The 24,738-nt window shown below is 36.9% G+C and overlaps 1 protein-coding gene across 1 annotated transcript in view; it reads left to right on the top strand.

The window, feature by feature from the left end:
* The window catches only part of LOC140136255 (nose resistant to fluoxetine protein 6-like), a 100,926-nt gene that overhangs the window by 50,730 nt on the left and 25,458 nt on the right, over positions 1-24,738 (top strand). The window lies entirely within an intron of this gene.

Below are 24,738 nucleotides of genomic sequence, written 5' to 3'. Positions count from 1 at the left end.
TACAGCAAGACCAAAGATCAGCTCAATCCTATACCCAACATTCCCCAATCAAGCTTCTGCCGTATCGTTCGTAAATACTTGAATTGGTATCCTACAAACTATAGTACCGTCATGGACTTTGTTGAATATTAATTAAAAGCAAAAGATGTCTTTTCAACAATAAATCCTGTTAGCACTTTGCTGATTCGTCGAAAGCTTTCACTGGATGAAAATCAATCAGCTGTGTACAGCTACAAAAATGGGTGGTTATATTCAAATGAGTATAACTTTAGTTTTCTGTGAGCAATTGCAACGGTTCCTATTTTTATTTAGACGTGAAGAATTTGCTCTTTCCAGTGGTATTTTTATTTTTAGCAGATTCCTTGCAGATCTCGAGTTACCGTCCCCTCAAACATGAGTTTACTTCTTTTTGACGCAGCCTGTATGAACTTTTGGACAGTATTTATTGTGGGACATTAGAGCACATCAGACATATCGAATTGCATTCTGAATACGAAGAATGTCCTTCTGATATCAAATAATTTTGATTTTTGAAATTCGCAATGTAATACACATTTTATGGCAAATCATTAAAATTGATATTTTTGATATTTAACAGTAGTACTTGAAGTAAACTTTATAAATCTGATGATTTATACTTAAAGTGTATGTAAGTGGGATGTAAAGCCGACGATCAATTTAAAATTTTGACCTTGAAGATATGGATTTTTTTCCCCAAAAAACAAAAAATATTTATATAGGTCATTTTAGGGAAAAATCCATATCTTCAATATGAAAGGTCAAAATTTTCAATTGATCGTCGGCTTTTCCTCCCAGCTACATACATTTTAAGAATATGTCTTTAGATTTATAGAATTTACTTCGAGGACTGTTATATATAAAAATGTGAAATTGTAATAATTATGAAATATCAAATTGTAATAATTTGTCATAAAATTTGTATTATATCTTGAATTTCAAAAAATGAAAACTATTTGATATCAGAAAGACATTCTTCGTATTCAGATATGTATTATGTGCTCTCATGTCCCACAAAAAATACTGTCGAAACGCTCAAAACGCTCATTCCAGATCCCTTAAGGGGGTACTACACCCCTGGCAAATTTTGTGCCTATTTTTGCATTTTTCTCAAAATTATAGCGCATTGGTGACAAGTAAGATATGTATATTATAGGGGCAAGGACTACAACTACTGCACTGAAAATTGAGCAACTCGAGGCAAGTAGTTATTGATTTATTGATCAATTATTGGTTTCCCCTCATTTTTGACTGTAACTCCACAACTGTTGTCTGTGCTGAAATAAAATTTCCAGTGCAGTAGTTGTAGTCCTTGCCCTTATACATATCTTACTTGTCACCAATGCTCTATAATTTATGAGAAAAATGCAAAAATAGGCACAAAATTGGGCAGGGGTGTAGTACCCCCTTAAAAGTATTAAATATGCTGAAATCACATTTCATTTCATTTCATTATTCAATTTTATTCAATATCTATGCTGACCGACAGATCGTACTACGGTTTCAAGATTTAAATTACTATGACCCGAGAAGGCATTGAGACAAACAACATGCTTGCATGTGAAATATTCCAAAGGTTAACGTGCGTATATTTATGGACTTTATAATATTTTCTTATGTTCTTTATTAGGTATGAGGTATGATATTAAAATAAAAATGAAATCCTAGTACAAATAAATCGTGTTCATTCAATTGAATATATGAATACAAAAGCCACCCAAGTCCATACTCTGGCCAAATTGAGTTAATGGGAAATTGTTGCTATACATAGGCCTGTCATATGTATGAAAGAACAACTCAAATTCATCCTCTGTGTCTATTGAGCATGTGAAAAATAGCATGTATGAAAGAATCACCCAATTCCATGATTTGAGTCTTGTAACACATTGATTGAAATCCAGTATGTATAAAAGTCCACGTGTAACACATTCATTGCTAGAGAGTGACTTTTGAAAAAAAAAATGGGTTTAATAAAGGAAAGTGTGTGGTTTATATTACATGGCAGAATGCTTATCAACAGTACACATACCTGTGTGCTTTATTTTGTATTTATATCTTACTAGTGGTAATCTCATTCTAACATTTGTATATGATTCAAAAAACCACCCAAGTCCAAAATTTAAAATGAACCCCACGAAGTCCCTGAAATGCTAATCGTCATGCCTAATACAGGTTAATCCACTCATTTGCACGTAAAACTTACCATATTGACCAGGTCAATCTAACTGAAGGAATTAAAATGATACACAGGTTTTTCTCTCAAAATCACTTCCCATGGACTGGGTGGCTTTTGTATTCATGTATTCAATTGTCTGTACTGTGTGCATATATATAAACATGATAACTTGTGTTCTCTTTAAGTGACTGAGTGAGCCTTGTACAACAATAGACCCATTGTTGACCATCGTCCAGGGGCATGCCGGGCGTCCAGTGTGCTAACGGATATGTACTCTGTGGTGAAATGAATTTAGTATAGCATCACACTGTAGTATAGCATTGCACCGTTATTTATAGTACAATTGTTCGGAGATACATGTGTATCAATATCATCATCATCATTTTATGATCACTGTTCAGGAATTTATGCAGCTTAGTTGTGCAACATGGCCGTAGTCTTGTCTGTACTTCTACTATTTTGCTTTTGCTTCGGGTTTCATGTGGATGGTGTGAATGGTACTAGTGGACATACTGCAGGTGTTTTCTCGTGGTACAACAAATTCAGTATGATGAATATAGACAAGCTGAACAGACTAGAGACTGGTATTGGAAATGCTAAGGATGATTTGATGTCGGAGTTGATGTCATTGCCTGAAACAGGAATTGTATCCACTGTCTCTCCCGGTTGTATTAAAGATACAGCCAACTTTCCTATACAAGGTATGCAATGGCTGCCAGCCATCCCAGATTTTCTTTTCTGTTTTTTTTTGGGGGGGGGGCAAAGAGAATTTTAGGTGGCCAAAATCACAAATTTTGAAGAAAAAAAGTGGAAATTTTCGTAATTTTGGCTTTTTACTGGGGGGGGGGCAAGAGTTCTTCATGTCGCTCCCCCCCCCACGTTGTTGGAAAAGTGAGGGAGGGAGGGATTTTTTGTTGTTGTTGCTTTTTTATGCCGAAATAATTACAGTTATCATGCAAAATTGACATTGCTAAAGGGATTTACAATTATTTGCCAAAATTGTTATAACTATATATTCTACTACGCCAATGTTATTAGAGTGGCAAGGCTACTGCTACTCAATATTTTCAAATAAAAAATGTATCAGTTTACTAAGATGGATGTTTGGATCAAAAACGTCAATCATAACATTTTTCTGCGACCTATGGTTTTTGACCTATGACCCCTTGGAATTCATAAGTAGGCCTAAAACGGGTGTTTTTTGAAAAAAGGGATTCAAAAATTTTGAATCTATAAAAAAGTGTTTCTAAAAGTTTAACATATGTAGGGGGTCAAAAAAGTTTTGACATACCGAAATCAAACTTTTCCAGCCCCCAAGTATTTATGAACGTTCCCTTAGCTCTTTAAGTACTGTATCTCTACCAAATATGGCAAATTAGGCCTATAAACATTTAGATTTTGCAGTGTTCCTCTTTTGGACCTCGCCCCATACAAACAGACGGCTGCCAAAATTGAAAAACGATGAAAGCAGTGCACTTTTTAAAATTTTGTCTTGTCTTGTCTTTTCTTGTTTGTAACTTTGAAATAAAACAAAGACCACGAAAGTATTACTATCAACGGAGCGGAGAGCCGTTGCCTCAGCTCCGTCCGTGAATGACGTAGTTAAAAGTGATGAATCCCATGCCCATCGGTTAAAACGAGAAGACCATGTTGTTTTTTAAAGATTTGATATTAAAATAGTTTAAATCAAAACCCTAAATTCAAATAGTAATCACAGGCCCTTTCATGCCTTTGGGATTAAAGAAATATACTGTGATTTTTCCGAAATGCATTTGAAATATCAACACATTCAACAGTAGGCCTACTTGCGAGTTGTATCGCCTTTAATTTTATTTTACTCACTCTGTTATTTCCAGTTAGGTGTTAAAGGCTTAATGTACGATTTCTTCCAATTTTAGATTTGTCATTATATATTCAAAATGCTGAAATAATACCAGTAATAGGCCCTAATTATCGGGAATGGTTTCTGTCCATTTTGAACTGAAATAACGAGGTAAACACTGCTTGTTATTTTGGCCGTTTAACACGCAGTTCTATATAGAAGGACCGTAAAGTCATAATTCTTGAATTATGACTTTATGTCGAACTTTGCTCTGTTTACCTACAAACACAACAAATTTGGCTGATTCCATTTAGATGCAAGTTGTAACATGTACATTACAAATATGCCATAAAATCAGGTTTGAAAAAATTAACCAAATTCATATTATTATAAGATCGTACATTATGACTTTAATAAATCAAAGTTCAGTTCCAAATAAACGGTGTGTAGAATTTATGCTCTTTTAGCTTTTTTAATGATATCACGGTTAGGCCTATCGACAAATGTGACAATATTAAATAAAAAAAGAAAACAAACCTAGAATCATACAAATGACTTTTTGTAACACTGATTAGGCCTACATTATCTCTGCACTACTATAGCAACAAAAAACTTTCATTTAATTCATACCAGCCCGATTTACACTGGTCATGGAAATAGTAGATATCTACTATTTCCATGCACTGGTAAGCGACCTCAAAAGTTTGTATTGCTTTGATTGCATTATCAAAATCAATCGATTGGGATACCAAGTACTTGAGATGACTTGAGAGTCCCAGTTATGTAATAGATGCGGTTGAATGATGGCCCGAATGATGGGCGGGGCTATTTTCCATATTTGGATTCATGACGTAACTTATCGACTGGTTTGGTTTTGGTCACTGTTTATTATAATGAGGGTGCACTGCTGGGGGTAGCGAACGGATTTGACGGCGTTGATTATGGTGCTAAATATTGCGTTGGTCCTGTATGGACTAACCATCGAGATAAAAATATTTTTATCTCGATGGACTAACTGACGGCGGAGGAGAATACTAGCTGGTCAGACAGTTTAATTCAATCAAGCATATAATACCTGAACATTCACCGTCATTTGATCGATTTACTAAAACTTGTAACTGTAGAGATGACAGCAATTGTCCTTTAGAAAAGAAATGCCTCACTTCCTGTGTTATTTACCAAGCTACAATCACAAGGTAAGACAACAACCAGGACGAGACCTATGCCCGGGGACCTATGTCGGACCAGAGAAGATGTAAAAGATTTAAATCCCGTTTTAATGGACATATGTCAAGTTTCAGGAATGATAGCAATAGACATGCCACAATATATCTGGACACTAAAAGATGCAAATGTACCATATACAATCAAATGGAAAGTGCTAAGCAGAGCTAAGGCTTATTCCACATCACGTAAACTTTACAACCTGTGTATTGAAGAAAAATACTTTATCATTCGCAGACCTGACTTGTCCTCATTAAACAAAAGAAATGAACTCATTCGCTACTTGCACGGTTCCGCCATTATGCACTATGTGCGGGGAGAGCCTCGAACTGGCAGCATACATGAAAGGAAGAATTATGTAACCTTACACAGAACGTTATGACTAGTTCAATTCCCATTCATGTATGCTGCCAGTTCGAGGCTCTCCCCGCACATAGTGCATAATGGCGGAACCGTGCAAGTAGCGAATGAGTGCATGCAGACACAGGAAAAAACACTTATTATGCAATTATAAATAATGTTTCTTTAACATATTGTTAATTGACGTTATTGATTTAGTGACTGTTAATGTTACAGACTCTCTATAATTCCCATGAATGGGCATCATATTATCTGAAGTGCCAAATTGCCAGTCAAGTGTTTTTTATGGCCATCTATTATATTGAGTATTGACTCGTCATATTAAGTTGTCTGCAATGTCAAGTATGGCCATTCAAAATTTTATGTCAAGTATGTCCATTCAAAATATGATGGTCTAGTACACTGGTTATTGTTATTATTATGTAACTTTATGCAATCCTTTTAATTTTAAGTTGTATCATGTGACACCATGATAGGCAGTGTGTATATTTTTGTGATTACCTCATATGGTTATGTGCTTCTGAGGAGTGAGGCCCCGTGGCCTTACGAAACAGATTTGTAAAGCATTATGTAGCTGTATCAAATCCAATTAATTAATTATATTGTATACTCAAAATATAACTTTAAAATTGTAAACCTGTTAACTTATATATTTGTGTACTAAAGTATAAGGACACGTGAATAACATCATGTAGGAAACAAAATGGCCCCTAATCCGCCTATTGTCTAGACCTAGGCTACATCTTCCTGTTTCGTTACGTCATTTCAGATGCCTATCCCGACTATTGATCCCTGACCTATTCTTGAGAGGGCACTCTATTCACGTGGTTTCTTTTCCAACGCTAAAAGATCACGAATTTTGGTGGTTTGCAAATGAAAATTGTCCGCGCTATCGATTGATTACGTAACTGTTATGAATAATTTATTAGGTTTTTCAATGCAATCGCCTCGACCCATTAATACATATGTGACGTATCATGTCAAAAGGAGACACTTTTGGGCAGGATCGTAAACGGAGATATAGCCAAAAATCTGCCCTGGGATAATTTTTTCACAATTTTGGTTTGTTGCGAATTTGTGATGTTATTAATGTTTAAAATATTGTCTGATAGATTCAGACCGGAATATAACTGGCATCTTCTGGTAATTCCTTCTCTCAACATTGTCAATAATATTTTTAAAGGCCGATATCTCAATTTCCAAGTTTATAATACCATAACTTACGAACTCAATATCTTCGCTTAGGAATGTCCGATTTCATTGGGGAATACGGCGTTGTGGAGCAAAATATCTCTATATTTCAGATATGTAAAAACCTCAAAATTGATAACCTGCCCAAAAGTGTCTCCTTTTGACATGACACGTCATTATCTGTATTATCAAAGTACTTGGAATAGCAATCCGGTGAGTTCACTGAACTACGCCCGGGGATCGATACAAAGGGATGGGCATCCTAGTATTACGTAACAAACCGGAAGATGTAGTTTAAGTCTAGACAATAGGCGGATTAGCGGCCATTTTGTCTTCGACGTGATTTTATTCACGTGTCCTTATACTTTAGTACACAAATATATAAGTTAACATGTTTACATTATTAAAATTATATTTTGAATAATCAGTTATATTCTGTAGGTAAATCGATCAAATGACGGTGATTGTTTAGGTATTTTCTGCTTGATAAAATTAAACTGTCTGACCAGCTAGTAGTCTCCTCCGCCGTCAGTGTGATTCCAGACATTCCACGTACCATGTTGAGAAGGTGGAGGAGACTAAAGCTGTATTAACGAACACGCATGCGTTAAAAATGATGTAGTTTAAGTCGAACAATAGAGTGACGTAGTTTCCGGCATTGTTCCTATGCACTTTCACCCTCCTGCTACGCCCTAATACTGATGGAGTTTTAATGGCGTTTCTCCTCTCCCACACCACTCCACGCCATACATAAATTCTCCCAGTCACATTTCCCCAATATGAAATTTAAAAAAAGTTAAATTTTAATAAGTTCTATTAAAGTTTGGCAGAGACGGGGTTCGAACTCACGGCGGACCACGCCGCTTTGGATATGCTCTATGAGCCTAGCGCCTTAGACCACTCGACCACTTGTCTTGATGGAATCCATTTGAAACTTATTTGAAGATATAATCGCAACTTCAATATAGGCCTACCACGTGACAAGCAAAAGCAGAAAACGTACCATATTTTGGAATTTCATTTGCCTAAAAACATTAATGTGTATTAATAGCGCTCAATTGTTGTTAATCCGACAATAATAAATGATAAATGCGCGTCTATATGGACAATACATTATATCGATTTTGACATGTGCTCGCACGGTGTCAGTACATTAGCATGGTCAGTAAAATACTATAGAGGAACCTACCATTTTTCTTGTATACACGTTCGATGTTTTTATCAATTACATAAAAATCCATTTTAGACCCCAAATGTTTCTTCGGGAAATAAAAGATTAGAATACCATAAAAACGAAACAGTAATCTTTTGCCGGGTCTAATGTTATTTATACATAGGTTTTTTAACGTTTTTTCTATCCTTATTCTTGCTCAATTAAAAAATATTTTGGCGTATATAAAATTGAAATAAAATTCTCTGCCTCATAAACGACCTCAAATATGCCACAATTGGGTATCACGAATAGTTATATATGATGTGCAGTTAATATTCATATTTTCTTTTATACAGAGGATGCTTCAGTTTTGACAGGAAAAATATTTTCTTGAAAACCCTCTCACTCGGTTATTTCAAAACAGTAATCACGCTTCCCTAGAATGTGCAATAATTTAGCATTAAAATTTTTCTTATTCTAACAGCAAGCGTTTCTAGAATAAATTATGGCGAAATGTGGTGTACTCCTCTCCATACACAGTTGAACAAATACAATAGATGAAGGTCAACACGTATGACCTCCTATGTGACATGTGATGTTATATGTGATGTACAAAACCTGAATTCATAAAGATCAGTATTCGTTTGTGCATATGAACTGCACATTTACGTTGCTATATATTACTCATTATTATATTATGACAAATATTGGTATTATGACAATACGGTATATACATTGTATATAAAACGACTAATAGATCCTACTATCATGGCGTCCGGTCAATGTTCATCATATCCCGTATGTTTCTTAAAATTCATTCATATTTGAGACAAATTGCTGTGCCCATTTTATAGGTGCACAGTTGGATCCGTGTTTTTTTAATTTTAATTTCTTTTTAATGAAAGAATTAAGGTTTTCCACTGCACGGGGGCCACAAGGGTGATACTAATTTTAATGCTATATTTTCAAAATGAATACGTGTTGCTGGTTGGCTCTATAGACGAATCCAAATTCACGCATTCCTATACCTTAATGGCTGCCAAAGTTGGGTCCCCGCACACCGACATCGCCTGGCTATTAATTACTTGGTACACAAGAGATACTAAAATCAATACCCGGGATCGATACACGTGAATGTCCTATGAACGATTTTGATATTCAGACGAAAATCTTTGGATACCGGGTAGAAAATGATGAATATCTCCCGTAAATGATTTCGTATAAAGAAACCAGATGTGGTTCCTTGCACTTGAACATACGTGTTGAACAGATATTATAGTCGTTAGCTCACGTATTGAAATAGAAGCTTGCGTCTTGAACTCAAAAATTGAAAATAAATCAGATTTTATATGTCATGGTGCAGTCATGTCTACAGTAGAATTCAATTCGACCTTTGCAGGACTTAAACCCCATTAAAAGCTATTAAACCAAGATAACACTCATTGAAAACAGCTCAACTGATTAAATCATATCTTCTCTGGTTAAATACACATACATACATACATACATACAATAGGCTTTTATATAGCGCCATTTCAAATGATCACAGCGCTCAATACAACATAGCAAGCAAAATATAGCAAAAACATGACAGAAAATAAGCAAATGCAATAAAAGCAATTATATTTCTGAAAACAGGAATGTTTTCAGCCCTTTTTTTGAACACTGGCAAAGAGTTGGAGGAGCGGACTGAAACAGGTAGCTGGTTCCACAACTTAGGAGCTGTGAAAGCAAAAGCCTTATCAGCGGCTGACTTAAATGAACGGTAGTGGAGTTTGGGCACATGCAGGCGAGTGGCATCGGTGGCAGATCGAAGTCCTCGTCTTCCAGGGATATATAATGACAAGGAGGATGCCAAATAATCCGGCCCCAAGCCAGCAAGGCACTTGTAAACATACAACATGGCTTTGTAGTAGACTCTCTCCCTCACGGGCAGCCAGTGCAATTCGCGGAGCAAAGGGGTAGCATGGTCTTTCTTGGCTGCAAGAAAAATTATCTTGGCTGCCCAATTCTCTAGTCTTTGAAGACGAGCAATTTCAGTGACATTCGAACCCAAAAGTAAGATGTTACCATAATCCAATCTGGATAGAACGAGTGAGCGAATAACATTGTTACAAGTATCAAAGTCTAGAAAATGACGAATGCGAGAGATGTTACGGAGATGGTAGGTTATGCTGCGTGAGAGAGAAGTAACTTGGGTGGACATGGACATTTGGCTATCGCAAACGACACCAAGGTTGCGCACGGTCTCAGTAGGCTCAATCACAATATTACCAATGTGAAGTTTGACAGCAGGCATGCGGCGTTTGTTGAAAGATGATAAAGCAACAAAAAATTCAGTTTTGTCATTGTTCAGCTTTAACCTATTACATGTCATCCAACTTTGGATATCACTAATGCACTTGGTAAGTTTGGAGAGAGCTGAGTCAATAGACAAGGTACTGGATGGATCAAAACTGATGTAAAGTTGAACATCATCCGCATAAAGATGGTAAGATAAGCCATGTTTCTGAATAATTCTTCCGATCGGAATGGTATAAACAGTGAATGATAGAGGACCCACTATGGAGCCCTGTGGCAAACCGTAGTCCAAGGTACAATTGGCAGATTGGGCACCATTGATGGAAATGCTGGTGGTACGGCCACTGAAATATGATTTGAGCCACATAAGAGCGCTGCCTTTTATGCCAAGTTCGGATTCCATCCTGTCAAAGAGGATGCTATGTGTAACAGTATCAAACGCAGCGCTTAAACAGGGATATAAAGGGATAGGCATCGTAGCTATTACGTAACACACCGAATGATGTAGTTTAACTCTAGACAATAGGCGCCATATTGCAGGAGGGTTAGAGTTCATAGAGGAAACGTTAAAGGTTAGTAGATTAGGTCACCCAGGCACATCACTAATGTGTTTCACGAGTTGTAATACCGACAGATAAAAACATTGATTTTGTAAAATTCTCCCGATTTTTTAAAATTACTAAATAAGGTTAGTACTTCAAACCATTCTTTGATGAATCTATGCAATATGACGGTAATTTTGAAACATCTAAGAATCAATCTTAAACATCTTCATGATATTCATTTTTTTGCGCATGGTCAAAGCATGCTCTTGCGCTATCCACAGACTATCCGGTGGAAACTTCAAAGCAACGATCATGCGTTAATATTTACAAAATGGCGAATGATGTAGTTTAACTCGAACAATAGCGTGACCGGCGTGACGTAGTTTTTGGCATTGTTCCTATATGCACTTTCACCCTCCTGGCTTAAATCAAGCAGCACAAGAAAGACGCCTTCACGATGATAAATTGAGGTCATGATGTCATTTTTAAACTTCAGAAGTGCCGTTTCGGTGCTGTGTGCGGTGCGGTAGGCAGACTGTAAAGGTTCACCTAGATTACACTCACGCATGTGGTTGCTGATGGTATTTACAGCGTGCTTCTCGATGACTTTGGATAAGAATTTAATGTTCGACACAGGACGGTAATTTTTGAGGTTGTCAGGATCCAGGGAGGGTTTTTTGATGATTGGACTGATGATGGCATGTTTCAGTGCAGCTGGAAAAACACCTGTTGACAGAGACATGTTAGCAATTTTGGTTATAATTGGTACAAATGTGGTAAGATTACTCTTTATAAATCATGTGGGAATACAATCAAGCAAGCAGTTTGTTGCTGAAAACCCTTGGATAAGTTTGGACATATCATTCTCACTTAACAATGGAAACTCAGATAGTTCATACACAACATTACTTAGGTTACATGAGTCAATTACACTGTTACTATTTACACTGCTTTCTGCTTCGAGTCCTTTCTGGATCGTATCAACTTTGTCCTTAAAGTAAGAAGCAAAATCATCACATAAACATTGCAATGAGTAGGTAAGGTCTTGTTATTGTTATTGAGAAGACCATTTATGGTTCTGAAAGCAGATTTGCTATCAGCATTCTTTAATTTGTCCCTAAAATAAGCCTTCTTTGCACTTTCAATCATGGTGTTAACAAGCTTATGTTGGTCAAGATAGAGTTGATGGTGCACCTCTAATCGACCAGTTCTTCGCCATTTCTTTTCCAATTTGCGTCGAACTCTTCTAGCTTCATGAATTTCTTTACTATACCATGGCTGACGAACCCTACGACTACAAGTTCTTTCCGTAGCAGGGGCATGCTTGTCCAGGGTTAGGATTACTGCTTTCTCAAACATTTCAACAACAGCGTTAGCATCATCAGGGGTGTTATTCAAAGAGATGAGCGCTGACTGGAAGTCACTTTCAAAAGACACTGAATCTATGTCTTTCACTTTACGGGAGGAAATAATTTCCTTTTGATCGCTAGGTTTCTCAACATTGAGCTTGCAGTGGATGACGTTATGATCTGATAACCTTGTTCCAACAGTACATTGAAGAACCAGATTTTCATCGGTACGGGACATGACATGATCTAATGTGTTACCACTTATATGTGTAGGCCCCACAACATGTTGGTGAAAACCAATTCCTTCTAAAGATGATAAATAGTGGGCAACATCAGCTCTCTCTGGCTTATTTACATGAACATTAAAGTCACCTAAGAAAATGATCTTTCCGCTCAACGTGTTCACAAACATTAAGAAATCGTCAAACTCGGAGAGGAACCTGGATGTTGTGAATTTGTTTTCAGACGATGGGGGAGGCCTGTAAACAATGACATACTTGATCTTTCTTTCTTTGTCAATTATGATAACATGTTCAAATGTCGTAGCAAGGAAATCAGAAGGGTAAATCTGCAGCTTTAGTGTTGATCTATAAAGAACACCAATTCCACCATGTTTGTCAGTTTTACGGGGCATATTGATGAAATTGAACCCTGGTAGTGTCAGTTCACCAATTACTACTTGATCTGAATCAACAGACAACCAAGTTTCAGTAAGAAACATAATGTCTACTTTGTGATCCATCACCAAGTCCGAACATGTTGTTGTTTTGTTCCTTATACTACGTGCGTTCCACTGACATACATTTAGTTAAGTATTGTTCTTGAAAGCAGTACTGGATTGGGCTGAGAATGTATGTTTATCATTCATAGTGAGCTCTTTTCTGTTTCATTTTGAGACCAGATTTAACACCACGGCGTGTGGGTCTAACTTCATCTCTCTCTATACCCAATGACAAAATTGTGTTCCAAACATCTTGAGGAAGTTTGTCATTACAAGTTTTATTATCCTGATACTGAAGTAGCTCAATTCTGGTATATACACCCATTGTGGTGGTGTGAGATTTGATTGAGTTAAATCTCAACAATATTGAATCTAATGAAGCCAGACCAATATGTATCAACACAAGTCCAATGAGGATGATATTGATTGCATAGTTCACTGTCCTGTGCAATGTAATGGTAGTAGCCATGAGCATCCAGTTTGATACAGAGCATGAAATATAAAAGCTGGTAAAATACTTGCAAACTACAGCAAAACAGTCAAAAATAAGTTGACCAAGTTGACTGCCAGGCTTATATCTATCATCAGTTGAAAATTAGTTGGAAAATTCAAGCTGGAAGTAGTATAAATTCATACTAGTTGTAGAGAGCTGCCTTAGACAAGCGCATCATCATGAGTGTTTCTAGTCAATCATTTTCATTTTATCATATGTTTCTGCTTTTACACGTACAATGGAGCATTGCGCTGGGATTATCCTTTCAGTTGGGTGAACGATTATAAAGCGAGCGCTAGAGAACAATTGAATACATGAATACAAAAGCCACCTAAGTCCATGCGAAGTTATTTTGAGAGAAAAACCCGTGTATCATTTTAATTCCTTCAGTTAGATTTACCTGGTCAATATGGTAAGTTTTACGTGCAAATGAGTAGATTAACCTGTATTAGGTATGACGATTAGCATTTCAGGGACTTCGTGGGGTTCATTTTAAATTTTGGACTTAGGTGGTTTTTGAATCATATACAAAGACAACAATGTTAGAATGAGATTACCACTAGTAAGATAATACAAAATAAAGCACACAGGTATGTATAATGTTGATAAGCATTCTGCCATGTAATATAAACCACACACTTTCCTTTATTAAACCCATTTTTTGATCAAAAGTCATTCTCTAGCAATGAATGTGTTACAAGTGGACTTTTATACATACTGGATTTCAATCAATGTGTTACAAGACTCAAATCATGGAATTGGGTGATTCTTTCATACATGCTATTTTTCACATGCCCAATAGACACAGAGAATGAATTTGAGTTGTTCTTTCATGCATATGACAGACCTATGTATAGCAACAATTTCACATGCTTAACTCAATTTGGCCAAAGTATGGACTTAGGTGGCTTTTGTATTCATATATTCAATTGTGTGTGGGCTTGGTGAAACATGGTGGTTTGCAGACTTAACACAGTTTGGAAATAATTTCTTCATATTTTTTGGTGTTATCTGTCGTTTACATATCCTTCCTAAAACACCAAAGTGCGAATATTTCCAAACATCTAAATTAGCTAAAAATTTAGGACATGTTACAAAACTATATTGTCTAGAATTTTAGAAGAGTACTTTTAATATTGGCCGGTTATTTTTCACACAGCGACGTTAACTAGGCAATGTACTATTACCTATAACATTAACTAAAACACCAAAGTGCGAATATTTCCAAACATCTAAATTAGCTAAAAATTTAGGACATGTTACAAAACTATATTTTCTAGAACTTTAGAAGAGTACTTTTAATATTGGCCGGTTATTTTTCACACAGCGACGTTAACTAGGCATATCCCCATACTTTTTACGTAGGCTATTTTGTAGAGGTCACGCGTCAATGGGAAAGTGCACTGTGTATTATGTATAGGAAAACGGACAGTAACTGCAGTATGTGCCGAACACCGAGCACTACTATATAGCGCAGTGTATAGGTCAATCGTGAGCAGTGACCTATGGCGGCCATGCTATAACACACACACAGCGAAGTCAGCCACCTTGCTATTGTCAGTAGCCTTAGTCAGATGTCCTTCGGCCCATTATACTATTAAACAGGTCGGAACAAAATGGTCATGCGTGGCGGTGGATTCACCCTACCATGGCGATTTCTGCCATGAAGATATTGGGGCGATGACACTGTGCCCCGTCGGCTCAATCTCACATAAAATGTGAAATAATGCGGCCTTGGAGGGTATTTTAAACTGCATTCTATCACCTGTGTTACACGTAGACAAAAGAATTATGACAGAATACAACACAAAAGAATCTAACATCGAATTTTAAGCGGCTTTAATCCACCCAATTGGGCAGTCACTACACCAGTGTGGTGCATGCGGGACCCGTCATGGCCGACCAAATCCTGACCATGACTTGGCTCGTTGGATTCGTCTATAGCGATTTCACAGAAAAGGTATTTCTAGTACAATGCAGCGTCGGACTCTAGCTGAGAGCGTAGCCTAAGTCATTATAGACTCCAAGAATGGCTCTCCATACACAAATGAACAAACACAAAGGAGGGTAGTCTCTTCCGTGGCCAGCTCGATTTCGATGGAGCGAAACCAAATTGGCTGCGGAGGAGACGGGTCATTTTGCCAGGAAAATGAGCCAGTGTCGTAGCCCTGCTATTAATCTGCACGATTGTTCACCATTGGTTGGAAACTTCTACATGTATTCATAATAGATTTACAAACTTAACTACCTACACGAGCTGAACAAGGGAAGAGGCTTACGCATTATGACGCACTGGAACATGGAAACATTTAAACATTACAAACTAGTGCACGAAATCAAATTAATGATGCTTAATCGTTATTCTCAATATATCAATATACAGGGGTACTCCTCTTTTCGCCAAACGACAAGTGTTTATGGAATGCTGCTAAAATAAGAACACTTTTAATGCTAATTTATTGCACATTCTTAATATATCAATATACAGGGGTACTCCTCTTTTCGCCAAACGTCAAGTGTTTCTGGAATGCTGCTAAAATAAGAACACTTTTAATGCTAATTTATTGCACATTCTAGGGAAGCGTGGTTACCTTTTTAAATAGCCGAGTGAGAGGGTTTTCAATGAAATATTTTTTTGTGTCAAAATTGAAGCATCCTATGTATAAAAGAATACATGAATATTTACTGCACATCATATAACGATTCGTGATAGCCAATTGTGGCACATTATTTTGATGTCGTTTAAGATTAAGAAGCAGAGAATTTTATTTCAATTTTATATACGCCAAACTATTTTTTTAATTGAGCAAGAATAAGGATAGGAAAAAACTTTGAAAATTCTATGCAAAAATTACATTAGACCCCGCAAAAGATTACTGTTTCGTTTTTATTGTAATCTAATCTTTTATTTCCAGAAAAAATATTTGGGGTCTAATGTGGAATTATTATATAAATGATAAAAACATCGAACGTGTATACAAAAAAAAATGGTAGGTTCCACTATAGTATTAGACCGTAATACACATGTATATACGATGTACTAGCGCACGTGTTCGGCGAGTCAAAATCGATATAATGTATTGTCCATGTAGAGGCCCGTTTATTGTCGGATTTCTGTATGTAGAACACGCAGTTAACAACAATTGAGCGCTATTAATATACATTCATGTTTTTAGGCAAATAAAATTCCAAAATATGGTACGTTTTCTGCCTTTGCTTGTCACGTGGTAAGCCTATGTTGAAGTTGCAATTATATGTTCAAATAAGTTTCAAATGGATACCAACAAGACAAGTGCCCGAGCGGTCTAAGGCGCTCTAAAGAGTATCCAAAGCGGTGCGCCGTGAGTTCGAAACCCGCCTCTGCCAAACTTAATTTTCCTTCTTTTTAAATTTCACATTGGGGAACTGTGACTCGGAGAATTTATGTATGGCGTGGAGTGGTGTGATACAGGGGAAAGAAGAATTACGCATGAAACGTGAAATTATAAATGGAAACATAACATGCATAGGCAGATATACCAGAGAAAAACTCCGGACATACCTGCCTGTGCGGGGACTTGAACCATTGAGCTACACAGACTGTCCCTGATAAACAGGACTCAAGTCTGGTACTTATGGATATGAGCAGTCATGCGGGGTAAACAATACAAACAACACATTACATACCAGTGTACGAGATCAATTAATGATGCTTACCCGCCAGCCTAATATAATCATGCAAACAAAAAAACAAAACAAGGGAAGAGGCTTACGCATCATACACTGGAACATGGAAACATTTAAACATTACAAACTAGTGCACGAGTCTGGGTCTGGTCTGGTCTGGGTTCTTGAGTTATGTTGTATAGAGGGCTGAAACAACAATTTTGTAAAACGTACATAACTCATTCACAACAATAAATTAAGCAAGTTTTCAAAGTCTATGATTTGTAAAATGAACTTTTGCAAACCATCAAAGTGTTATTTTTCAATAATAATTGATTTAGATAATGAAAATCGATTGAACTTACGCTACACAATTCCAACTGCAGTAAAAGTAACGTAATTCCCCATCGCGCCAGTGCTTTAGCCCTATTAACCATAGACCCTATTTCCAGGGTCTATTCATTAACTCATATTCCAAAACTTGAGTCAAATTTGACCATAGGCCCTTCCAGGGTCTATGATTTGATCAATGAAGTTTGCAATAATTATTATACGCATGTGAGGCACTGACAGGGCCAGTAACCCTCTGTCAAAACATAATAGGATGGCATTGTTTCAGTGCGAGAAAGGGGAGATGTCTGAACAACATCATGATCATAGTGCCATCTCTTGATAAAATCATATCAAACAGGCAAAGTCTATATAGAACCAGTTTTATGATCATGATGATGGAACAACTCATTTTTATAAATGTTGATACCTGTATATTTGTTTATTAATTTTTGTTTTCGTTTATTTTGCCCATTGCAGCCCTGGATGCGTTTGGTAAACCTCGCTCTGGAATTCTTAGTGAAAACTTCGTTTGGTTGGGCAACTTTCATGAATGCACGTCTCTGGGAACATATCAGCATTGTGTTGCCGATATGCAGATTAATGCCCCCATGAATAATGGAACAACTAACGTAAGAAATGGAGAGTTTTGTTGATCATTTGTCTTGTAAAAATCTAGAAACATTTAAAGACATACCCAGCAAACACACAAATGTTTTCAAAACGTTATAAACCTGTTTTGGTTTTGGTCTAAACGTTTTACGCATTTAAATGTCGGGCTATAAAAAGGACATGGAAACATTTGTAAACCGTTTCATATGAGAAACACCACAACAAACATACGTAGCATTTTCGGCCTTCTGGTATATCATTGACCCCTTTTTCTAGGCCAATTTTGGTATATGGGTGGGTCCTTTTTTCAAAGCTTTCTCATTTCTTTTCGGAAAATAGCCTAATTTTGCCTCAATCTAGCCAAAATTTTGGAGGAAAATTAGTAAAGACTAAGACAATTTGGGTTAAATTTGGCCGACATTTTTTGACTTTTGGTATATCGATGGGTCCAAATTTGTTGAAATATTGGTATATGGATGGGTCCACTTTCAAATTTTCAGCGGCACACCTGCCAAAACCAAACTTATCGAATTCAAACTCGACTTCACCGTTCACAAGTCGAACACCCCGTCAACAACAAAATTTTGTTTTTTGTTATTGACTCGACTTGACCCGATTTATGTCAAACAAACCATAGACCATGAACAACTCATTATGTGTGGTGACATTACTGTGATTTTTTTTCTCTTTCATTTTTGCTGAACCATGAAATGGTATCAGCCTATATGAGTGTTTGTTACTAGCTTCCTAGCTTATACTAGCTTACTAACTTACTTACTAGCTTACTAACTGACTAACCATTTGGTCTGAAATGGCCATATCTCTAAATGCCACGAAGGTATGACTCCATGAGGGGTGTCATATGAAAGAGGAAAACATAAAGAATATAATAAAAATATTTCCAAACGTCAGAGGTCATCCAGGGGTCACAGGGGTCAAAAAGGTCATTTTAACCGAAAATGCTCCGATTGAGCTTAAATTTAAATGCAATGATCCTTATGACATTCTAAACATGTGTAAAACATTTATTTAAGGTCATTAAGGGGTCATAAAGGGGTCAAAGGTCAAGTTTTTCAAAATGCTCCAATTGAGCTGAAATTTATATGCAATGATCCTTATGACATTCTAAACATTTAAAAAATATTTTAAAATTCATTTAAGGTCATTAAGGGGGCATAAAGGGGTCAAAGGTCAAGTTTTTCAAAATGCTCCAATTGAGCTGAAATTTATATGCAATGATCCTTATGACATTCTAAACATTTAAAAAATATTTTAAAATTCATTTAAGGTCATTAAGGGGGCATAAAGGGGTCAAAGGTCAGGTTTTCCAAAATGCTCCGATTGAGCTGAAATTTAAACGCAATGATCCTTATGACATTCTAAACATGTTGAAAATATTTTAAAATTCATTTAAGGTCATTAAGGGCCATTACAGACTCTGGGTGACTGGGTGACAGTGGTATAGGCCTACCACAATATACTTTCGAAGCCACATGGTTCAGCTATGGTGCGGTTATCGCTCTAGTTTTGTCAGGGGCACTTTTCCCTCTCATTTTTTCCCCACCCGCTCCCCTTTCCCACCCCTCTGGCTACACTACTGCTTACGAAAGACACAACAGGGGGTTGGTTAGGGTGCAGATTTCAAATGGTGTCACACGACCCATATTCAGGTAGCCCCACTTGAAATTCACACTCCCTCTGTGGAAGATTAAGGGCATGTCTTCCATAGGGGGTATGGATTTCAACGGGAATAAACCAATTCAAGAATTTATGCGGCAGGTAAAATTGTTCGGTTTTTTTCTGTTCATATTTTGCAGCTAACGGTGCCAATTTCTTGGGGAATATGTATGCCAAAATCTTGCAGCGAAGATGATATCGAAATTTTAATAAGTAAGTGATGTGCTGATAATTATCTAAAGATATGTAAAATAATCAAGCCAGCTAGGAAAAAGGTGTAAGGATTGTTTCATGAAGCTCTGCCCGGAGACCATACACTCTAATTTCGTAGTATTCATTTTTTAAATATACGGTCCACAACTTTTAAGTTCCCCCCTAATACTTTTTAGTATAAGTCAAAAAATATTTTACGAAATGTCAAAAGGTCAAAAAAGATCTGTATAGCCCTATTTGTTTTATGTGCCAGATTATAGCGTTACACGTCATTGCGTTCAGTCACATTGGTTAATTGTGTAAGAAAAGAAGCCGTTTTAAAAGTTGCACCTGAGTCCATAATTTAAAATCTATGGTCCATAGTAGTCAGATTTTTAACAAACACATGCATAACCTGGCCTACTGTATTGTATGACAGCTGACAAAACGTCTCTGTTTTTACATAATGAATCATTGTGACTGAACGCAATGACGTGTGACGCTATAATTTGGTCCATATGTGTAAAACAAATACGGCTACCCAGACATTTTTACAGGTTTGCATTTTGTCAAATATTTTTCGATTTATTTTAATAAGTATTTAGGGGGAATTTATAAGTTGTGCACCCTATAGAATCCATATTCATTTAATTTTGATCCCGTAATTATTCTTTGAGATGAGATACTAGTATAGACGAATCCAATTTCACGCATTCCTACACCTCAATGGCAGCCATAGCTGGGCCCCCTTCGGCTCAATCTCACCTGAAATTTGAAATGATGCGGTCTCGGAAGCCAGTATTTTAAATTGCATTCTATCACCCGTGTTACACGTAGACAAAAGAATGCTGACAGTTTACAACACAAAAGAATCTAACATCGATTTTTAAGCGGCTATAATCCACCCAATTGGGCAGTCACAACACCAGTTTGGTGTTGCGGGGACCCAGTAATGGCCTACCAAATCCTGACCATGACTTGGCTCGTTGGATTCGTCTATACTGCTCATCACCTTGAACCGCCAATCTTATAGTTTCCGTTTTTTGACAATATCGCATTATTTGACAAAATTAACCAATTCATTCTGTTACATCCCCTCCGACAAGACGAACTATTCAAATTTGATTTTGTTGTTGTCATTTTTGAGAAGAATCTTTTTTTTTTTAAATGACAAGGCAATCTTATTAGATTTCATGAGTTTCTTGTCATTATGATGAGAAAAAAAGTGATCCGCCCGGGAATCGAGCCCACGACCTTACTCACAAGACCGGTGCTTTAACCAATCGGCTATGGAAGCTTCATGATTAAGCTGGCTAAAATTCGAACCACTAAGCGCTAACTTATCTTCTTCCCGCAAGTAGCCCATAATAGATAGATAATAGAGAAATAAATTAACATCTTCGCTGTAGAGGAAATATATTACATATATAAAAATTCCTTTAAAAAAGGAATGGGGCGCCCAATGTGAGCTTGGACGTGATGGTGAATTCCATGGTGTTTAGATTTGGTATTATAATGATTTTGATCAATAATTGCAAGAGAAATGTGTGACATGATCGATATATTAAATGCACATAATTTCCACCAGGTTCGCCGATAAGTTTAAGCATGTGCTAAATGGCCGATTACTTATGGGTTTGATCGATATATTAAATGCACATAATTTCCACCAGGTTCGCCGATAAGTTTAAGCATGTGTTAAATGGCCGCTTACTTATGGGTTCGAATTTCAGCCAGCCCAGTCATGAAGCTCCCGTAGCTGAGTGGTTAAGGCACAGGTCTGATAAACTTAGTCTCGGGTTCGATTTCCTGGCGGGATCACTTTTTGTTCTCCATATTATGCGATTCATTTTGATTCAAATATTATTTGAAAAGATTGCCGTGTCATTTTGAAAAGATCTTTTATATCCACCTACGAATAGTCATACTTGTCAAATTTAAATGGATTCTGTTGTGAGGAGTTCATTTTAATAATAATACATGTAAAGCTGAATTTAGATTCCATCCCGAGCGACGAACGATTGCATGAAAAAAAATACGGTACCTGGGAATATGCAGTGTAAAAAACAAATCGCCACCGAAAAAAAAATCGCCGCCTTCGGAACAATGGTGCGTCCCGTTGACCGGGGCTAAGTCATATTTTCGTTCAGTTGTGGATGAAATTTGTTCTTTACAAAAAAAAACCTGTCGTAACTATCAACGTTTTGTGACAAAAATAATGGACTTGATTCGAATTTGATTGAAATTTTTTTCAGAACAAGTGCAGGTCCCGTTCTTTCATTTGATACGAAAGTCGACAGGCAGATCAGACAAAACACCAGGCGTGGTTCATTGCAATCAGATTCCTGCAAAGTCTTACGATGCTGGATTTATCTGTGTTGTGTAAGTATTATAATTAAAGGAAGAGGAAGGTGACCTGATATATTTGGAAAATCGAATTCTTTAAAACTTACGTATAACATAAAATGTCGTCCCTTTCACACAATCATGCAAAAAGAACACATCAATGTTCCTTGTAAATGTAACTAATTCCTTATGGAATTACTGACATTTATACAGCGTGATAATGTATATAGGCCTATAATCATGATCATGTAATGATATTCTTGATATCAAATGAGAGATCCTATTTTTCTCATTAACATATAAATTAGGATTTCCAAATCGGTGTATTTCCAAAGATATCATCAAAAACAGTTTAATTTGTCTTAAACGTAGTATACTACAGGCGAGACTAAATTTGACAGTTTGTTGATGATTTGGAACGCCTAATTTCAATATGTTAATGAGAAAAATACGAGCTTTCACCTGATATCAGCCTTAGCAAGCTAATTAGTGTCCAGTTCCGCACTCTCGTCCATGTTTATAAGGGTCTTGCTTCATCTATACCTGCATACCTGTCCTCGATCCATCCTTCACACCCGTCATTCTGGGTACTCATAGCGCTCCACTGATGCCACTTGCCTTTCCATTCTGAGATCCCACAAGTTGGCTGGTGACAGAGCATTTTCGATCATTGCCCCTGTTGCTCCAGGTACTTTACATGCCCAGTGTAGCACACACTCTGTGCTGTACTGATATCTATGATGATAATCCAAGATATTCCACCAATAAAAGTCTTATGTTTCATCTCGCCAATAGAACTCTGAGCCCGATCCTCGGTTTCTTGATGCTCCTTGGTGCGGCCGTCGATGTCTACATACGATGGTTCGAATCTCCGCAGAACATAAACGGCTATCAAACAATTGACAGTAGTCCCGTAGATTCTAAATCCGAACGGACACCGCTAATTACAGGAGGCACTCCCAACGATAGCGTACATGTGGAGGTTCAGCGACATAATCAAACACCTAAGAAACAAGGTAGATGAGGCGCTTTTTTACATAAAGATTGAAAAATGATTCCAGGTGGTTTTAATTTTTTACTGGTGTTAAGTGCTCGGATAGCGACGTTTTCACGTATTTTTGTGGGACCTGAGAGCACATCAGACATATCGATTTGCATTTATAAACGAGGAATGTCCTTCTGGTATCTAATAATTTCGATTTGTTTTAATTCGCGATATGATACACATTTTATGGCAAATGATAAAAAAATTGAGTTTTCGAAATCTAACAATCCTCGCAGTAAATTGTATAAATCCAATGATATGTACTTTAAGCATGTTAAGTGTTCCAGATGTAGCTGGGATGAAAAGTCGATGATCAATTGAACATTTTGACCTTTCACATGGAAGATATAGATTATTTCCCAAAAACCTGAAAAATTAGGTCTTAAAACACGATGATTTTTGATTTTTTGCAGGTTTCTTAACCAGGTTCCTTCTATGCTTTGCCGTGAATCGGTCTCTAGAAAAATTACTAAATACTAAGCAGGGTGACAAAAGTGTAGGATGTCTAAATGGTATACGTGTTCTTAGTATATCATGGGTAATACTGGCGCACTCTGCTACTCTATCCACTCAATGAACGTATGTATGGTAAGTAACCTAGTACTTCGATTTGGCCCTTTGAAAGTTAGTATTTCCTATTCCGCTCTCTATCTTGTAGCGTAGAATACGCCACAAGAGAGCGGGATCCGTATTAAGGGTAGACGAGGTATTGTTGGTCGAAGCAACCTAAAATCGATTTCCATTATCTAGATCAATATATTATTGAAAAATAACACCTTGATGTTTTGCAAAAGTTCATTCTGCAAATCATATACTTTGCAAACTTGCTTAATTTATTGTTGTTAATGAGTTATGTTCTGATGCCCGCTATTTTTACTCAAACGCGGTTGTGTAGCTTAACACGTGACCTGTTTGCCGCTCCTAATTAAACAGTATGATAAATACGCATGTACAAAATATAATATTATATACAGTTTAGGCTGTTCGAAGCGGCGGTTGAACCGTTGAAAAGATCGGGAATTTTTTTTAAATACCGTCTTCATAAGTGATTTAATAAAAATAGCATTGCATTCATGAATCATGTGTTTGAACTACTTTGAGCTTTAAAAAGTTATCGGCCAGCCGCGCCGGCAAATAGACTGCCAATCTGAAAGTTACCGCCCCGGCCAATGGCCGTTGGACCCGAACGCTGAGGGCGCCTTCATGAAAGAAAGAATTTTTTTTTTACCAAACCCTAATTTTTAAGACGGTTCAATCATCACACCAGATCGTAAACAAATCGTTTCTGGGTTTGATTGACGAGTGACATCAGACGCATAATAGTATTGTTCATATCTGGCTCCGATTATAGTCAAATAAAATTTGAAAAGGAAATTTACATATAAATGGAATTTGTATTTACACGTGAATTTTCTGTCTAGCATTTTTCCTATTCATATATAGACTTCTCCGTAGTCCACTTGCCATTGTGCATATTCAGAATTACCTTTGCATTTAAAACTCCGATTGTGTGCTCAATTGATAGATTTTCCTGATCT

The sequence above is a fragment of the Amphiura filiformis genome, chromosome 16 (genome assembly GCF_039555335.1).
Source record: "Amphiura filiformis chromosome 16, Afil_fr2py, whole genome shotgun sequence".
Taxonomy (NCBI): Eukaryota; Metazoa; Echinodermata; class Ophiuroidea; order Amphilepidida; family Amphiuridae; genus Amphiura; species Amphiura filiformis.
Note: the sequence above shows the minus strand (reverse complement) of the source record. Positions and strands in the feature narration are given on the sequence as shown.